Source organism: Dreissena polymorpha, chromosome 5 (assembly GCF_020536995.1).
Source record: "Dreissena polymorpha isolate Duluth1 chromosome 5, UMN_Dpol_1.0, whole genome shotgun sequence".
Lineage (NCBI taxonomy): Eukaryota > Metazoa > Mollusca > Bivalvia > Myida > Dreissenidae > Dreissena > Dreissena polymorpha.
In genome coordinates, this window is record NC_068359.1 from 27,919,586 (window position 1) to 27,940,880 (window position 21,295).

Below are 21,295 nucleotides of genomic sequence, written 5' to 3' on the forward strand. Positions count from 1 at the left end.
CGGTCAATTCGTTGAAGAATTATTGATCAGAAACGATTAGAAACTTATTGTGACAGTGACCTTGACCTTTGAGCTAGTGAACCCAATTTAAATAGCAGGCATCTACTGTCCAAGGCTAATGCACATGCGAATTATCAAGTTAATTGGTCAATCCGTTGACGACTTATTTATCAGAAACGACTTTCACTCTTTTTGAGACAGTGACCTTGACCTTTGACATAGTGACCCTTATTTCAAAAGGGGTCATCTACTATCCAAGGCCAATGCACATCTGAAGTAACAAGCCAATCAGTCAATTTGTTAACGAGTTCATGATCGGAAACGATTCTCCCACTTATTGTCACAGTGACCTTGACCTTTGACTTAGTGAACCCAATTTCAATCGTAGTCATCTACTGTCTAATGTCAATTCACATGTGAAGTATCAAGCCAATTGGTCTGTTCTTTGATGAGTTATTGATCATAAATGATTTTCACCCTTATTGTGACAGTGACCTTGACCTTTGACCGCGTGACCCCAATTTCAATAGGGTCCATCTACTGTCCAAGGACAATACACATGTTAAGTTTCAAGCCAATCTGTCAATCCATTGACGAGATTTGATCGGAAATGAACTGGTCTACGGACAGACCGCCCGACATCCAGCAAAACAATATACCCCCTCTTTTTTGAAAGAGGGCATAATAATGCTTAAATAGTGTTCATATAGTAAAGTAGGTAGTAACAACTATCAATCTTTCAATAACAATCAATTTTATAGGAACTAAGCGAACAGACAAAACTCGCCTGTCAAACATCCCCATATCGCCGTGTCCTTGAACCTGAGCTTGACCCCCAAGCTATTACTGGGATGACAACAAGACGGGTAAGCATATTTTGACTCCATTGATTCAACACAGGTTGTTAGCGTGTGGCTATAATATTAATTAGTTAAAACATCATTTTGAATGATAAATAATCAAATTATAACAAAAAATAAAATTTTCTGAAAAAAAAGTTCAATATCAAAAATACATATAATGTATAAATGTATATATAACAAGGTTATTAACTCAAAATCACCCAAAACCGGGGTACATCGCTTTGAACAACCAGAACTTCATTAATTACCGGGTATGCAGCGATTTTCACAAACGTGGTCTTGTTCAATGCAGAAATGAATTTCCTTTCTGGAAAGGTACATATCTTGCAAGATTTTTACAAACGCTGGGTCAACGTTTAACAAACATCACGATTCGCAACACGCGTTACCTACTCGTTGTCAATCGGACCCGATCTCAGACTCTTTACGTAGTGAAGGGCATTTTCCCTGCAAAGTTCACGGACCTCGGCACCATAATTTAACAAGAGCACCGCCTTGCAGGTGAAGACCGCTCATCTTTTTTTTTTTTAAACGTGAAGGGGCCTATATCAATTTCAATCACAAAGGAGGGAGGGGTGGAGTGTAGAGGGGTGTATAGTATGGGTGTGTGGTCATTTATTACATTATCTTCCAAAAATGCAAAAAAAAATTTGGGGGGGGGGGGGTATTTTTGTTTGGGTAGGATGGTTGGACGGTATTTCAAAAATAAAGTAATAAAAATAACTAAAAAAAATTATTTTTTTTGGTGGGGGGGTAAAGTGTGAGGGTGTGGTGGCCATTTATTAGATGATCTTTAAAAAAAATTGAGGGGGGATTTTTGGGGGGGGGGATTCGAAGGGGGGCGTTGGGGATGGTTTGGGTGGAGTCTATATTGGTATGTCAGGTAAGAGTTGTTTTGTCATAGTATCAATCAAATCTAATCATAAATAAAGAAGATATGGCAATTTTAGCAAAATTAATAATTTGACCTTGAGAGTCAAGGTCATTCAAAGGTCAAGGTAAAATTCAACTTGCTAGGTATAGTACCCTCATGATAGCATAAAAAGTATTTGAAGTTTGAAAGCCATAGCCTTGCTACTTTAGAAGTAAAGTGGATCTAAACACAAAATTTTACCATATATTCAAAGTTACTAAGTCTAAAAAGGACCATAATTCCGTAAAAATGACAACCAGAGTTATGCAACTTGTCCTTTTACTGTACCCTTATGATAGTTTGCGAGTGTTCCAAGTATGAAAGCAATATCTATGATACTTTAGGGGTAAAGTGGACCAAAACACCAAACTTAACCAAATGTACAATTTTCTAAGTATAAAGGGCCCATAATTCCGTCCAAATGCCAGTCAGAGTTACATAACTTTGCCTGCACAGTCCCCTTATAATAGTTAATAAGTGTTGCAAGTATGAAAGCAATAGCTTTGATACTTTAGGAATAAAGTGGACCTAAACAGAAAACTTAACCAAATTTTCAATTTTCTAAGTAAAAAAAGGGCACATTATTCTGTAAAAATGCCTGTCAGAGTTACATAACTTTGCCTGCACAATCCCCTTATGGTAGTTAGTAAGTGTTGCAAGTATGAAAGCAATAGCTTTGATACTTAAGGAATAAAATGGACCTAAACAAAAAAAAAATCAATTTTCTTAGTATAAAAAGGGCACATAATTCTGTCAAAATGCATGCCAGAGTTATCTTACTTTGCCTGCCCTGTCCCCTCATGATAGTAAGTAAGTGTACCAAGTTTGAATGCAATAGCATTGATACTTTAAGAGAAAAGTGGACCTAAATGCAAAACTTAACCGCACGCCGACGCCGACGCCAAGGTGATGACAATAGCTCATTTTTTTTCAAACAAGGGCTGTTTGTAAAACATGCATGCCCCCCATATGGGCTCTCCGTTTTGGTAACAGCCATTGTGTGAATATGTTTTTTGTCACTGTGACCTTGACCTTTGACCTAGTGACCTGAAAATCAATAGGGGTCATCTGCCGGTCATGATCAATGTACCTTTGAAGTTTTATGATCCTAGCAATAAGCGCTGTTGAGTTATCATCCGGAAACCATTTAACTATTTCGGGTCACCGTGACCTAGACCTTTGACCTAGTGACCTGAAAATCAATAGGGGTTATCTGCGAGTCATGATCAATCTACCTATCAAGTTTCATGATCCTACGAATAAGCGTTCTTCAGTTATCATCCGGAAACCATTTTACTATTTCGGGTCACCGTGACCTTGACCTTTGACCTAGTGACCTGAAAATTAATAGGAGTCATCTGCCAGCCATTATCAATCTACCTACGAAGTTTGATGATCCTAGACATAAGCGTTCTTGAGTTATCATCCGGAAACCATTTTACTATTTCGGGTCACTTTGACCTTGACCTTTGACCTAGTGACATGAAAATCAATAGGGGTCATCTGCGAGTCATGATCAATCTACCTATCAAGTTTCATGATCCTAGCCCTAAGCGTTATTAAGTTATCATACGGAAACCATTTTACTATTTCGGGTCACTGTGACCTTGACCTATGACCTAGTGACCTGAAAACCAATAGGGGTCATCTGCGAGTCATGATCAATCAACCTATTAATTTTTATGATCCTAGGCCTAAGCGTTCTTGAGTTATCATCCAGAAACCATTTTACTATTTTGGGTCAACGTGACCTTGACCTTTGACCTAGTGACCTCAAAATCAATAGGGGTAATCTGCGAGTCATGATCAATGTACCTATGAAGGTTCATGATCCTAGGCCTAAGTGTTCTTGAGTTATCATCCGGAAACCACCTGGTGAACAGACCGACCGACAGACCGACCGACATGTGCAAAGCAATATACTCCCTCTTCTTCGAAGGGGGGCATAAAAATAGATGAGCTAGTAAAATGTACCAAAAAACAATCTTACAGTTCTTTATATTAGATTATGCATCAAAACTAACTGCCCAGCGCCATGTTAAACCATTGTTTACATATGTTTTAACTGGCTGACATTAAAACACACAAGTGATTTCAATGGTCCATTGTGGAGTGTGTCTTTACACCTGGCGATTTCATTCATTAACCGGGTCCGATCGACAATGAGTAGCTCACGCGAGTTGTGTATCCTGTTATTTGTAAAAATTTGAGACACAGGCTAACCACCTGTGATTCCACACTGTATGGCGGGTTGACCTGCTGTAAACCAGGGAGTCGCATGGCAAGATGAGAAGCGCATCAAGGCAACTATCCTGGATATAAACTCTGCTTAGTGATTATGAGGTACCATGTTCATTACCTACTCGATGTAGCCATGGCTTAGTATGTATGGTGTTCACGCAGGGACAAAGGGGTAAAGAGTTAGATCTTCACTATAGGAGTGTTTTTAGATCTACTCAAGATACACACAAAGTACTGGTTCTACCCAGAAAACGGACTCAATAGCCTCAGGCTTTCGATGCAATGAAGCTTGAATAAATATACTTTTAATTAATATATTGAAATATATTTTGAAACAAACACATGTTCCAATTTAAACCTTAAAATCATAACAAAATACAATTCTTATATGTACATTTTGACATCACAATCAACGCTTTATGTAAGTTTACATGATCCATACAAACGTAGGATAATACAAATGTAATATGCATAATTTGATATCACAAGGAATGATTCGTGGAAATTTGAAACATGCACGTGGGATATAAATATAAGGCTTGTTCTGGGAAAAGTGAGCTTAAAGCCTGTGCTTAAAGTGTTGGCCTAAATTGTGCAGTCCAACCTATGGTAATTAGGGAGGACACTTTCCTTTTGAATGGTATTTTTCGTTAAAAGAAAGTCTCTGGGACAACAGTTTACGCTCAAGCATAAGCCCAGTATTTTACATACTGAGCAAACGTTTCAATAAACTGCTGTCCATACATTTGAGATGGCTGATCCGCGTGATGTTGTTGTTGTTCCTGTGTGGATGGCTTTGTTGTTTGGATACTGTGGGCTCGCTGAACGAATAAAGCTGATTTTGCAACGTCTGAAGCTGAACGCCACCAGACAATTATAGGTGACCGTTGTTATAGTGTGATATCCCCTGCTGTGAAAGGAAGATAGAGATAAAAATCAATTGAACTCCACGAAAAATGACTTTTCAGAATTGTTTTAGGGACATTATCACAGTTTGATGAAATGACAAGTTTCAAAATAATTGGCATTATCACTATAATGTGATAACACTATTCAAAAAAGAATTTATTCATAATGTTTAAACAAGTGAAATAAGCACCGTGATGAATGGGTGTTAACATTTAACAAGCATTAAAAATAATGTTTGTTCTTAAATGGATAATCAACTTTCAAAATGGCAAAATAATACAGCATTTGTAAATCTTTTCCTCGATAATTTTGAAAATGCTATAAGAACTATTTTATTTTAATATGATGGACTTGGTTAAGGTTTCTTGTTGTGTTCTTAAGTTGGGAATATAACCATGTTAGCTGTATTCTTCAAGGGGATGACACCGATGAAGGTAAAATGCAATTGCTTAAGAGGAGTGGACAAAGTTTGTTCAACAAACTTATAACACAAAATGTATGCAGACCAACAGACGAAGCATTTGACAGCGACTGATTGTACCCCTTTGAACTTTTATTACCAGAGAACCATGATGTATTTATTATTTATTTAACATTTATGCTAAACCCCTAAATTGTTTGCGATAACTAAGTCCTCTATACAAATAGTAATGAAAGAGCAACAGTAGGCTTCTGTGGTCAAAATCATTGAATTAAACCGGCATCGTGCCCGAAACATGCATCCACAGCTAACCTGGGATGCCATGTTGTTCCACTGCTGCTGGAAGAAGCCTCGGGACAAACAGAGTTGAGACCTCGTGGGCATCTTGACCCCTTCCCAAAGGCTCACAAGGCTTGGACTGGGGGCGGCTGTTGTTGGAGCCCTGATTGATACTGGGGTGATATTGGTCCTAAAATTCTATTTCTCTGAAGGGTCACGTTAGTCGCATTGGCACTGTTCATTCCGGAAAGGGCACCATGTTCATTGGCAAGATGTCCTGTACAATTAAATATAAACACAGTATAACTCAAGTTGCATCTGTAGGAAATCATTCTTAGCATCACTAAAAGGTACTTCACTAAAATTAAGACACAGGACAAAAATAATACACAGCACTACAAAGTTTAGTGTATGAAATGTTGAGATAATGACGCCTTATTACATACATTCTGATGGCATTTTGCACTGACAAGGGGCAAGATTTCAGACGGCTTACCCAGTTGTTTAATCAAAACAAGAAAGCCAACAAAATACACTTGTTTAAAAGACTGGGTTAAATTGATCGTGAGTGCAATGGCAGAAAAGTTTATTTTGGTCATTTGTTTTTAGTTAAAAAAGTCATATTTTGGAAGTGCTACATGCATTCTGGCTTGTTACTAAACTGGTTCGAGATATTTTGACCACAAACATTATCAACAACTTTCATGATGATCCAAGTTAAACCAACCTTGCACACCTGGAACCATACGTTAACATCGCTCACCCCGACAATTAGCGGTGTTAACATTTCCCAACAGTAGACATTCATCCTGCTGATGAAGTCCGTAGTACACGGACGAAAGATACAGGTATAGCTTTCAATAACTAGTGTGTGTAAATTGACAGTTTAAAACTTTATTGGATTTAATGACCAACTTCAGGCTAACATTAAAGATTATTGGAGAAAGATTTTGTTTAAAATTGACGGAAATGTATTTGTGTTATAATCTTATGGTAAAGTCAAATATACTTCCTACACATAAAGGTTAATACGCTTATATTTTCCTTCTGAACACAAAATATGTAGACATACCCATATAATAAGAGTATTTCGCCTCCAGAGTAAAACAACCACCTTTTCTCTTGGAGATTACACCCTTCTGTGTACTTCTTTCCAGAAAATTAGTACCTTTGTGACAACCACCTTTTCTCTTGGAGATTACACCCTTCTGTGTACTTCTTTCCAGAAAATTAGTACCTTTGTGTATTTTTTAAAGATGACACATGTCCATCAAACATGATAAAAAATTCGTACACTTGGGACAACACAATATTTGTCTTGCAAAAAAAGTTCACAAGGTTTTTGGCATCAAACTTTCAGTACATCTTGTGATAAGCATTAATGGTTTGAAGAAAATGATGTAAAACCTTGAAAATTCTATCTTATGAAAATTTCAGAAGAATTTTCTTACAAAGTTTACACTTGGGACAAATTCTGACCACATTTAGTATTCCGCTGTTCAAAAGTTACATGAACAAATAATTGTATAAATACATGTACACATGTGTAGAATAAGCATGTGACATGTTAAAAGGACACTATTTGCCTATACATGTTGAAGCACTTTATGATGCCACCTCTAAATATGTGAAGAGAGGTGAAAATTGTGGCACAAAATTGCCAAGAACATCATTGTTTGAACACATGCTACAAGAGATGTCAACCTAAGCAAGACGCAATGTTCTATGTTTCTTAAAGTATATACATTTTCCTATTTATTAAATGATGGAAATACCTAATATTTCTTAAAATTTTATTTAAGTATAGATTTGAAAATTGCCTTTTACTTAAAATGTCACTCAAAACCAGTACACTTGGGACAATTATAAGAATATCTTTTAAGATATTTTGGTAATGAAGCAAGTTACGGAGAAGAATTTTCACATTTAAGTTAACCACATGGAAACGCTTCTGTAAGAAAGCAAAATAAGTCAAACATGCTTAATGGTTAGAAAATAAATGCATGTTTCATTTAGGCTTCATTATTTTTGAAATCAACAAAATGTATCTAACTGTTCAATAATTGAAATTAAAAATCTGAATTTTCCTTAGTTGTAAACAATTTAAATGATTCTTAATTGAAAATTATCTAATCGGTCTGTATTTACATGGATTTATTAGTAGAAGAATGCCTGAGGATAAGCTTGTGTTTACGAACAGACAGACTGAATGACAGACAGACATATGGTCAAGGTGATTCCAATATACTCCCTCTTTCATTTGTTACTGGGTAATAATGAACATACCAACAGGCACACATTCATATGAGAAGTAACCGACATAATGTCCAAGGTAACGCCCTTTAATTTGCTGCTTTTCTGCCCAAAAACATAAAACAAAATTGCCCTCACCTTTTATGATTTAAACTGTTTTGATGTAAATTTAAAAACACCCTTTTATAGCTTTTTCCCACAAAGATCAGAAGGAGGTTTATAGAACTATATGAGCCTTGTACTGGGAAAACATGCCTTTATGCATGCGCATCAAGTGTCAGCCCAGATGAGCCTATGCAGTCTGCAGAGGATAAACAAGGACAACACTTTCATGTGCATGAAGTGTCATCCCAGATGAGCCTGTGCAGTCTGCAGAGGATAAACAAGGACAACACTTTCATGTGCATGAAGTGTCATCCCAGATGAGCCTGTGCAGTCTGCAGAGGATAAACAAGGACAACACTTTCATGTGCATGAAGTGTCATCCCAGATGAGCCTGTGCAGTCTGCAGAGGATAAACAAGGACAACACTTTCATGTGCATGAAGTGTCATCCCAGATGAGCCTATGCAGTCTGCAGAGGATAAACAAGGACAACACTTTCATGTGCATGAAGTGTCATCCCAGATGAGCCTGTGCAGTCTGCAGAGGATAAACAAGGACAACACTTTCCACATTTATGGATTTTTTGTTTAAATGAAGTGTCTTCTTCGCAGAAAACAAGTTAAAGCTAATCTGGGAAGACACTTTACTCACATGCATTAAGCACTATTTTCCCAGACTCTGACTCAATGACTACTTGCATTTATTATTGTTGTTGCCACTGCTGGTACTGCTGCAACCAAGCAATAGATAGAGATGGAGCGAGTCCATACACTGACGGCGCCATCCCAAACTCGGCAATGTCCAACAACATCTGCTGCTGAATGGTGACAATATAAGTTTCATAAAATACACGAGATACAAAATGCTAATTTTTATTTGTTTGTGTCACAATATATTCCATTTTAATTTCCCACAACGATATCTATTCATGCAACACACTAACATGGTACATGAACCTGTGTTGAACATATTGTCCCACAAAGACATTTTGTATCTTATTAAAACAATGTTACCAGGCCAAATCTATCGTTGACATTTCGGCTATTGCTCTACGGAACACTGATTTTGTACGTGTGAACTTTACGTTTCGAAATATTGTTAGAAATATTCGATGATTTTGAGTGTCTATTGGCTTTTAACAACTTCTCTTTGCCTCAGGTTCAAAATATTTAAGAGTATTAAGGTCAGTGACGTTAACAAGTCACTCAGCACCTGCTCTATCTGTTAGATCAGATCATTTCCACTTAAGTGACAGCATTACAAAATTACTTTGTTGTAGTGTTGCACAGGGACTTTTGTATTACAAGTTAATGAAAAATACTTACACTTTTGGTTTACGGCTGAATTTCAGCCCAAACATGTATGGAAATATGTCTTGACTCTTTATAATTTAAACTTATATTAAATCAACTGTTATATGTATTTATTCACTCAGTTTGACTAATTTAAAAACACAAAATTCCCGATTAGTGACAGGTACTTTTATTCAAAAAGGTCAGAAAAAGAACTGATGTTACATGAAATAAATGTGAAACTCTAAACTCTTTAAACACTGGGCTTAATGCATGAGCCTAAAGTGTGTCCCAAAATAGCCTGTGCAGTCTGCACAAACTAATCAGTTATGACATTATTTGCTTTAATGGAATTTTTAGTTTAAAGGTTTATTCACAAAGTGTTGCCTCTGATTTGCCTGAGCAAACTTTACATGCTTTTCTGGGACAACACTATCCACATGCCTGAGCAAACTTCACATGATTTTCTGGGACAACACTATCCTCATGCCTGAGCAAACTTCACATGCTTTTCTGGGACAACACTATCCTCATGTATTAAGCCCCGTTTGCTCAGAATGAGTCTGAAATACTACCTGTTGTTGTTGTTAATGCTGCGGCTGCCGTTAATGGGATACAGACAGAGATGGTGCAAGTCCAGGTCATTCCCAGAATGAGGCTGAAATACTACCTGTTGTTGTTGTTAATGTTGCGGCTGCTGTTAATGGGATACAGACAGAGATGGTGCAAGTCCAGGTCATTCCCAGAATGAGGCTGAAATACTACCTGTTGTTGTTGTTAATGCTGCGGCTGCTGTTAATGGGATACAGACAGAGATGGTGCAAGTCCAGGTCATTCCCAGAATGAGGCTGAAATACTACCTGTTGTTGTTAATGCTGCGACTACCGTTAATGGGATACAGACAGAGATGGTGCAAGTCCAGGTGCCGAAGTCGCCACCCCAAGCCCGGTCATGTCACTTGAGGAAATCGTCTGGAACAAGTTGTCCATCGAATCGTTTCTAAGCAACAACAACGATGGGACGAAAGTCGGACTCATCAAGGCTCTGCGATTTGAAGTGTTGCTGTAGCCAACATTGGAGAAGATGTGGCGTGCTAGGCTGATGCAAGACGTCTTGCTACTTAATTTCTTGAGCAAGTTGTAGTATTTGTTAAAGAAGGGGGCGCGGATTGCCATCAACATTTACTTCAACGAGGTTTGTCTTGTTGGAAAATACTGTTTGCTGAAAAGGAATACTTAACATTTGAGATAAAAAAAACTTCAAATAACGGCCACCGGAAAAACTTTGCGAAACCGAAATTTCGCAAACTTAAGTACCCTTTTTCTTGAAGGTTTGCTTATTTGTGATAAAGTATAAGATAAAAGTCTAACTTGTGATTAATAATTGGTTATTTTTGCTTGTTAAATGCGTTTTCTTCACTATGAACTTTATTTGCAAAGTTGTGGGTCCCATGGGATTTTTGTATTTTCCCATGGGATTTTTCATTATCCCATGGGAATTTTGGTTTCTCCCATGGGATTTTTCTCCAGCTTTTTTATGGGAGAAAAAATCCCATGGGATTTTCAAAAACATAAAACACGTTCGTTTGTGCTTAGTTATCGATTTTAAGCATTGTTAAAGTATTTCTGCTTATTTTCGTTCAATTTACTTTGATAGAAAAAAAATCCCATTTTTTTATGGAAAAAAAAAATCCCATGGGATTTTTTTCTGATTTTTAGAGATTTAGTCATGTAACCTTCAGAAACACTACCTTTTAACAAATGATGAGCATTTCTCGCCATTTCAACGCGTTAAATCGTGTTTTAAAAAAAGAAAAAAATCCCATGGGTTTTTTTTCCCATGAGATTTTTTTGTCCCATGGGATTTTTTTTCCCATGGGATTTTTTTTCCAATGGGATTTTTTTTAAGGTATATGTTTCTAAAAGCTATATAATAATAATAATAATAATAATAATAATAATAATAATAATAATAATAATAATAATAATTATCGTGCTCAATATGATGAATTTGTACTTTTAAGCGACTAACATTTTTATTCGAGCCGATCTTCGAGTCCGAATGGTGAGTATAAGAGCAATTTATCAGTACAAATAAATCTCACTTGTGTAGAGAACGCTACCGTACTATAAAATAATCTTGATAATAAGTCATATCATTTCTCGACAGAAAATGAAAACAGTATCCATATTGATGTCAGCAATGTCCCCTGCTATGATAAATATTGACAAAATGAAAAACCTTGACAATAATTCCGTGTCGAATACGCATTAGATTATAGCAATCAAATTCATATAAGCATTGATAAGATAATATGCGAAAATGGGTCTTATGTCAAATACGGCCAGCGTAGCTCCATTCCATAATGTCCGGTATTAAGTCACGTCAAGTTTCGTGGTCGAATTATAGCATAATAATCATTTTCACATTACGCGAATCATATGAGTTTCCCTACATATATTGTGTTAACATTTATGTTACACTAATGTGCGATGATGAAAAGGTATTTCGGTAATTCTACATTCGCCCGCCTAGTACCGAAATCCCCATATTTACGCCTTAAAGGGTCAATAGGTCATCGGTATGAATGGTTTTTGACTTCACATGAATGTTAAGGTGCAAAAAAATGATATTTATTTTAATTATTAAGCACTCTTGACAGCATTAAGTTGCCTCTCAGTGGGGATTTCGGTAATTCTACACTAGAACTTAAACGCGCGCCGGTATCGAAATCCTGCTGTACAAACCTTCAAGTGTCAACAAAATTATTATAGTGTTTTTTTTTCATTAGCAACCAGTGACATGTATTATCTCCCATTCGGTTACTTCTTTTGGAAAATAATTAGCGGGGATTTCGGTACTGCTACATTCGTACGCCCAGAGCCGAAATCACCCATGTTTACGCCAATCCCCCATATTACGCCTTAAAGGGTCTATATGTCATTATGTTTGGGTTTTGGCTTTGCATTAATGTTGATTTGTACACAATCATATTAGTGTTAATCATTTAAACACTCTTATCAGAATATTTTTTCCATTATTAAATAGTTTATTAATGTGAAAAATGTGTAAACGAATGTAAAAAAAGGTAAAATGTACATTTAAAACATTGGTTACACAAAAGTATATGTAAATATAACATGACATAGTAATAATAAGTCTTCAGAAAGTATTTTTCAAACAAATTTGATGAAACAAATGATATCGTACTACCTTATTTACAATATGCTATACACTTTTGCAATTTAGCTATCAATGTTTAATCAAAGCATAAATCAGCATATGTTGCCTCTTAGCGGGGATTTCGGTAATTCTTAACAAGCACATAAACCCGCGCCGGTACCGAAATCCCCGCTGTACAAACCTTCAAGTGTAAAAAAATACTGATTTAGGTTTAAATAAAGGGAACAATAGTATTTTTGGCCACCAAAAAGCACTTCCGCGTCAACAAAACTATTGAAATTATGTCAGAAACCCAGCTTTTCATTGTATATATTGCAATACACCATCGGCCGCCGAGAGCGGAATACTGCGCTTGGCCGCTAAACAATGTGGATTGCATCAAATTAAATGTCAATTTTCAATTTTATTACAAAAATAAACACTGCCTTTTTATAAATATGTCAAGCACGTACACTTAACACAAAAATAGATATATCTTTATGTAATGTAGAAAAGTAAAGCGCTTTATATATAACAATGTTTTATAATGTCTCTCTGGTTGAGAAAAAAAACTAAACAAAACCATGTAGAACATATAATATGTTTTCATAATTAAACAAAAAAAATTTAATGATGCACGTGATGTTTTATAATTGATATAAGTTCACGTGTCATTGAACGAGTTAAGGGAGAGATGCGAATTAAATTACACATAATTAAAAACGGATACTATACTGTCAGCTTGATTTATAAATTGTGTTCCATCGCGCCAATATATTCATTGTTCCATGAAATTTTGTATAAAAGCAAAACGATTGAAATTATGTCAGAAATCCTGCTTTTCACATGAAATGATCTTTAACACTTTATTTATTCCAATCAGGTAAATAACAAATACAATAATAGGGGAAGTCTATACTGTGTATTAGAAACTTGTTGTGGTGATCCCTATCTTATCCGCTCAATACACATCCACCTGGCTACTGTACAGAAAAAATTAGATTTACTTCCAAAATAACTGATTTCATTAATTGCTAACTTGTTGTCTACATTTTAAATTAACAACGATAATGGATCAACATCACCGTTGCACAATTATTAAGTTCACAGTAATCTGTACTTTAAATAGATAGCCTAATTAAAGACGGTGCTAATAAAGAACAAAGCGTGAATGTGGATATTAAGAAATTAGATCCTTTTTTGCATGACACTGGCAGTATATCATTTTATCTTATATAAATAAGCCACATTTAAGACATGGATAAAATTAAAATAAGACACATTTGCATCTTTCATTTCTTGAAAAAAAAAAAGCACGCAGTCACATATAAATAAGATACATTGAAGACACAGACAAAAATAAATAAGACACATTTGCATCTTTCACTAAATTTTCTTGAAAAAACATGTGAAACTGAAGAAAAACATTTATTACTGACACATTATTCTAAAAGTCGACTGACAACTTAAGTTCAAAGAGGGATTTACAATTAAATAAGATCCATTTTCGCATGATGCTGGTTGTAGAGCAAGCAATACATTTCTTACTGACACATTATTCTAAAAGTCGACAGGCAACATAAATTCAAAGAGGGAACCACAATTAAATAAGATCAATTTTCGCATGATACTGGTTGTATAGCAAGTAGTCACATATTAATTACAGCTTGCATTAGTTGCAATAATTTTGTTAAGTGCGCGTGCTTCTGAACGTTGCGTTAAGCGAGAGTGTTGTCATTTTGTTAGTTTTATATTTTGGTATTATGTATGATTATTGCTTGTTTTGAATTTGAAATAAACGCTTTCTGGCAAATAAGCATCGTCTTAATTTTAATAAAAATAATGAACATTTGACATACAAAATGTCCAATAACATACCGGCAATAACATTATATATATGTTAATTTCTTTGCATGTTTATACCGAAATTATAGCCGACATCGGCAGTTAGGGAAATTTTGTGACACACTTTAACACATCAAACATGCATGATAGTTCTTTTTTCATATGATATTCCCCTGGTTGCTTAACGGTGTATTGGTGCAGTTGATAACCCCGCCGGGACTACAGTAGGGTGCTAATACACACGTGTATCGTGTTCAATACCCGATCCATGCTACAACGTGTAAGAACGGGAATTTCGGTAATTCTACCTTTTTAAGCTTGCGCACCTCTAATGGGCATATATCCAAATATAATTTAATTAATTATTTTCCTAATCAGCATCATTTCACTAAACTACATGCAAATTTGAAGGTAGGCTTTCCACGCTTAAAAAAAATAAACCGATTTTTTCAAAACCACCCTCACGCTCGGCTTTTGTCCAGTTTATTTTCACCCCTGGGGTATATAAAAGTTCCATAATTCATTCAAATTTCCAAATATGGGCATGCAGTTGGTGTGTACAGATGCAGTAAAGGTGTTTAAAGTTTAAACAAGATGAAATAAGTATTCTTTTACAGACATTATTTTTTTACAAATTTTAATCTATGGAATAGCGCCATGAAATGTAAGTGATTTCAGCCAAGTAAAAATTGGGTCGGTTAAAAACAAAGTGTCATAAAATTCAAAATAGTATCATTTAAGTTATATTTTAAACTAAGTTTTTATAGAAACACTATATACAGCAAAAATACCAAAAAATAGACAGATTTACCGTTTACTTTTTGAAATAAAAATAAAAATGCAACATGCATCATTCGTATTTTCAGCAGTAAATTAATCAATTTAGCCATAACGTTGTTTTAATTTTAAAATTGAAGGATGTGCATACAATTTTTAACATATTTAACAATAAACATAGCTTATGTGCTATATTAAATCAAATTACGTTAGAAAAGAAATAAAACGCGTCGCAAAAAGTATGCGATGTCTGCAGGAATCGAACCTGCGCGGGAAAATCCCAAAAGATTTCTTATTCATCGCCTTACCCACTCGGCCACGACAACTTCACATCTGTGTACCCTTAAATTAGATATATATAAGTAAACAGGTAAAAAGGCTCGCTCGATCTTTGAAGAAATCGCGAAATCGTATTTTTCAAATGATAATTGGATCAAAGTCAATATTTATAGTGAAAATAATGTAATCTAAATGAATAAGTTAAACATATATCAAAATTCGAAGTTTGAAAAAAATAAAATGCATCTCTCGGAAATAAGCGATTTGAAGATCGGCAATGGCTTATGTATGAAGTGAAAGGACAGTTGAGAGTTTCCATTTTGCACGTTAATGATTCTGATAATATGGTGACAAAGGCAGCAGTCCTATGTAGTATTGTGTTTGACCGGAGAGTAGCGTGATCTGTGTCGGTGTTGGGCGCTCTGAGGGCGCAATCCGGCTACATAGGTACATAGGAACCTCTTGTGGCTATAGTCCATGGATCGGGTTCGGCAGACAGGGAACATGTAAATTTTTATATGTATGTTTTATATCTTAATTACCTAAACGTATATTTATCCTGATTACTTATTTACTGAGGTTTGAGTTAGTCGCAATGATTGTAGATACGTTGTACTATATTTAGTAAGTATTTGGAGGACGAGTTGCACGGACACGCGCTTTATTATCACTTATGCAAGGAACGCGTTTTGTTTATATACGTATTTTTGATATTCCGATAGGCTTAAGGGAGGTAACTTATTCAAGTAAAACGCGATATTTTTTGCGATGCCTTTTTATAACTCTTGTTTAATTAATTACATACGAATATACAGCTAAATTTAAGATGATTTTAACCAGAAAAATTTTTCGGAGAAAGATATATTGAGATTTTGATATTCCATAGAATGCGAGTCTCCAAATATATTTTCTATTGCAGGGGAGGTAATTTAAAAATTTTAAAGTCTCCGAATTGGTCTTTGTTGTATCTATTTACGTTTATTTTCAAGCTAATGGCGATTAAAAAATTAATTATTATTAGTATGTGCTCACATGGATATTGGTACGGATATATCGTGTTCATATAACTGTTATTACATCCATTTCATTCATCATTCAGGTCGGGCTACACAAATCTCGTGAAGAGGCCAGGAGGACCTGTAAACAAACTCTCATACACACTCTTCACTCATCGTGGCGCTCTCGCATGTCTGAGGCGATATATAATACTGTTTTGCGCTGGTATTTTCGGTTGATATGTTTGATTGCTTAGGACGCAATGAATATAGTGTATTTATATTTAATGGAAGTGAGCTCATTGTTGTTTCTGGCGGTATTCAATTTCTGGTAATAGTTTCGCGATTAAAGACGTCGGTTCTCGGTTAGGTGTGGAATGTTCTTATTTGTTAATGTGCCAAGTGCTTAAAGGCGGTTTATCGCACTTTATTAGTCGGCGTTTCAAGAGAATGGGTAATAAATGCAAATCAGTAGGTGCTTAGAAGACTTAAGTACGGCAAGAACCACAACTCACTCTGCTAGGAACGATTACCACTGCCTGTCTGCAGCAGACGACAAATGATTCTGCTCTAGCAGTGAATGTATATACCAGCTTGTAAACGCCATTGGCCAGTCTAGTGTTTATCATTAAAATATGCACATATTGGCTGCTTTCATGGAAAACGAGGCTTAATGCACGTCAAATAAGATTAGCCTGTGCACAATGATAAGCATATGCAATGCGAACAAGCTAATCAAGGACGACAACAGCGAACAACTTCAGTGCCTTCAGCGCTTTGATTTATAATATACATTATGTCCTATGTTATATGGCGTATAGCTACTAATATATGTGTGTATAAAATATGTTAACCGTCTTTATTTTTTAAATAAATGAAATCATACTGAAACTCTACGAATTGAGGATTTACATGTTTTTATGAGCTGTCAAAGATTATTACGAACAACAATTATTATCTTTTTTAATGCAGACACTTTAAAAGACTGTGGGTGCGGACCCAGGATCCTGCGATAAATCAAACGGAAAGGTACTTTAGGTACTTAAGCTACGTTGAAGAAACTCGGACATTGTTGACGCCCTGTCTTCAATAAATACTGTTTTTGAGTGAGGTAAAACTTACAAATGTATTTGTTAGCCAATTGACGTGTATCGTGGTATTTTGAAATTATTTTTAAAATAACTGGGCTAAGCATTGGTTTCGGTAGAAAAGTACTGCAACAATTTCGCTAGATTTGAACACATTTTAACACTCCGCATTATGATATTTTGATTCAATTTTTCATATTTATACCAAGTGAGTTTTCATTTGACCGCCTTGCGGATACAGATCCATTAGCATGTGCTTGTGTATTATAATAACAATTAATGAGTTAATTTACTACTTACAGTATCGTTATTATCATCATCATCAACATAATCATCATCTCATCATTATCATCATCATCATCATTATCATCATCATCATCATCATCATCATCATCATCATCATCATCATCATCATCATCATCATCATCATCATCATCATCATCATCATCATCATCATCATCATCATCATCATCATCATCATCATCATCATCGTCATCATCATCGTCATCATCATCGTCATCATCATCATCATCATCATCATCATCATCGTCGTCGTCGTCGTCGTCGTCGTCGCCCTCGTCCTCGTCCTCGTCCTGCTCCTCCGCCTCCACCGCATCATCAGCAGCAGCATCGTCATCAGCAACAGCAGCAGCATTATCGTCACTATTACCAACAACATCGTTATGGTCGTCATCGTCGTGATCATCATCATCAGTGTCATCATCATCATCATCATCGTCATTGTTATCGTCGTTGTTCTCCTCCTCGTCGTCGTCATCGTCATCATCGTCGTCATCGTCATTCTCATCATGAACAATTTCAACAACCGTAAAACCTATCGCTCAGCTCATTTTTGCAGTGAATTCGGATGTTATATCAAATCTTTTTGATTAATAGAGTTTGCTGCTTAATATATTAATAACTAAATAATAATGTTGATAATATTGAAAATAAATGGTTTCAATTTTATTTATCCGTTTAAGATGCAGTATTTGACCAAGTCAATTTGTCTCTAAAAGTATTCATTACACATTCAATCCAAAAAGCGTTACGAGTTGCTATTGAAACTATAATCGCATTCCGATAAAAATGGTGTCTGTATTAGGGCCTGTTTAATTTCTACGCTTCATTGCAATTCATAAAAATATTTTTAAGGGTACCGGTATATCTAGACACACTCTGTTATCCAAACAATCCTTGTGATCATAAACAAATAAACAATGAAATATAAATAAAATTAGATGATAAAAAATGGTATCTTCCTTTTTGCTGTTGCTAGTTATCAACAGAGTAGCAAAACTTTTAAATATAAATTATATTCAATTCATAGCACGCTTAAAGATGTGAAGTTTATCTAAATCTATAAGCACAAACATATTTATGTTTGTTAATACAAAGCTGTAGCAGTTTTCTGATTGCGCTTGAAAAGATGTGATTGTTGTTGTTGCATTAATAGTATCATTAGTTTGTATTTCCAGATTAGGTATTCCACCATACATTTTGTTTTTAATCAGATGTCTTATAATTGGCATTGCAATATTTCAATAACGAGTAATCAACACAATTGACTTTATGTATTTTTAATTGTTTATCCATATTATCATTAACACTTGAGGGAAAAATAAGCTGTGTCATTTTTTATTTTTTATTTTACTTATGGTTCAGACAACTCTGCTTTTACTCTATGCCGTAATAATTATAAGTTTCCGTTCACTTAAAGATATTGTTTTTCGTGTTGGAAAATTTAAATACGAAAAATATTTAGAGACAAGTGTGTTATGTTTGTTTGTCAATTATTTAATTGAAGTAGAAATAATACATCAGTGTACATAATTTTATTGTGTTGTTCCCTTCGTTCTTTACTTTAAAAATACAACTTAACAGCTTTGCAATCAACTGAAATAATATATAAAAAGTAAAAACAATAAACGTTTGGCTTTCTTAATACGATATCATTTCAAACGCTGTTGGAAGGAACCATTGCTTATTAGAGGTTTACAAGGTAATTTACCCAAGTACGCAAATGTAATGGTCGATTGCCCTTAGGCATGATTCTGTTTTATTACTTTAATCCGGTTGTAAAAATGCATGACCGAAGGGTCATCAGATAAGCAAAAACAGGGCCAAAATCTGATAAAATAGCGCTGTTTAACTGACTGTACGAAAATCCGTATGTCCGAAAATTTAGAATCATGAAAACATAAATATTTTGGCTTAAAAAGGAAATGTAAGAAAATTTAGAATGTAAGAGAAAATACGGTGGTTTTATGGTGTTTAAATCGATTAGAAATAGCAAAACCTAAAGACATTATCTCAAGTGTGTTTTTCAAAAGATTTTATATGAATGTACACACACGGTAAAACTAGTCTATTAAAATGCAATACCTTCATTGGTTCTCATGTTTTTAATATTTATTAAACATAGGTATTTGTGAACACTTGTTGTTATATAATATTGAAATGTACACGCATACTGAACATAAAATCATTAGCATAACGGCTAAGTTGGTTTTTACTAAGATTGCAATAGTGTTTATTTTATTATTATGAATCTTATGAGGATAATTTTGAAAGTATGACACAGAGTATCTGAAGAAGATATATACATAATCACATATGTTGTTGTTGTTGTGGTTATTGTTTCAATATTTTTATGAGTATCAAACATTCAATGACGAATAGCTATTAATTTGTCATACAAACACCGTAATTATTATTGGATTGCGGAGATTAAACACATCGATTCCCTAGTAACTGATATAACTGATACATTTTTTGAGCGACAATTTAAAACTAAATCTAGTATTATTTAAATTTGATAATTTTAATTGCAGACTTTTTTTATTAACCCCAATTAATGTGTACGCAACGTTTCTTTTATTTAAATCGCTGAGTACGAAGAATCAAGCTATTTTTTAATTAATTGACAGTGATCTTTAATGTATGTCATAATATAAATTGAAATCAATCTTAATTAAAGCTTGAGTGGTTGGTTTGTAATAAGTTTTGTAAATGTTGCTGTAGGATATGTATGCACAATAAATACTAACACTCTGGCATATTTTGATGGTGATATGATTATATATTGCACAATGAATATGTGATGATGTTCTTGTGATAATATTGAGGCTATAATTAGTTTTTGAATTAAGCTAGCTAATTTCAAATAAGATACAAACACATCCCAATCCTAAAATTATCAGTAAGTTATAGTATTGTTTGCCTCTAGGCGCATAATTAATTGAAGGCCTAGTTTATCTGTTAATCCTCGCCCCATGTGGTGTCCCAGTGGGTACACTGATATTAATACACGATGTATTGGTCCACAATTAAATCTCTTATAAAAACATGTCTCTCAGGTGACTGAAAAATGGCTGTGTAGATACAACAAATACTACTACAACGGAGACTAAGATAACACATGTTACAATTAATTTGTCTTCCTTGCGTTCTTCTTATACGACAAACACTTCTAAAACAAAAAAGCAAAAAGCCGCTACTGCTACTGCTTCGGCTACTCTTACTGCTACTGCTGCCGCTGCCGCTGCCACTGCCACTGCCGCTGCCGCTGCCACTGCCACTGCCGCTGCCACTGCCGCTGCCAGTGCTGCTGCTGCTGCTGCTACTGATAGTGCTACTGCTACTGCCACTGCTACTGCCACTGCCACTGCCGCTGCTGCTGCTACTGATAGTGCTACTGCTACTGCTGCTGCTGCTGCTGCTTCTGCTGCTGTTGCCACTGCTACTGTTACTGCTACTGATACGGCTACTGATACGGCTACTGCTACTGCTACTTCTACTGCTACTTCTACTGCTACTGCTAGTGCTACTGCTACTGCTACTGCTACTGATTCTGCTACTGCTACTGCTGCTG

The 21,295-nt window shown here is 35.3% G+C and overlaps 2 long non-coding RNA genes across 2 annotated transcripts in view; both read right to left on the reverse strand.

Moving 5' to 3' along the window:
* Nucleotides 1-785: 785 nt before the first annotated feature.
* LOC127880606 (uncharacterized) lies at nucleotides 786-7,807 on the reverse strand. The gene is made up of 4 exons (XR_008049640.1): nucleotides 6,810-7,807; nucleotides 5,660-6,740; nucleotides 4,762-4,927; nucleotides 786-915 (listed from the first exon to the last, which is right to left on the reverse strand). It is a non-coding gene; the product is annotated as an uncharacterized LOC127880606 (long non-coding RNA).
* Nucleotides 7,808-10,241: 2,434 nt separating this feature from the next.
* LOC127880607 (uncharacterized) overlaps nucleotides 10,242-21,295 on the reverse strand; it is a 62,115-nt gene continuing 51,061 nt past the window's right edge. The window contains exon 7 of the long non-coding RNA XR_008049641.1: nucleotides 10,242-10,496. This is a non-coding gene — a long non-coding RNA (uncharacterized LOC127880607). The remainder of the gene's footprint in view (nucleotides 10,497-21,295) is intronic.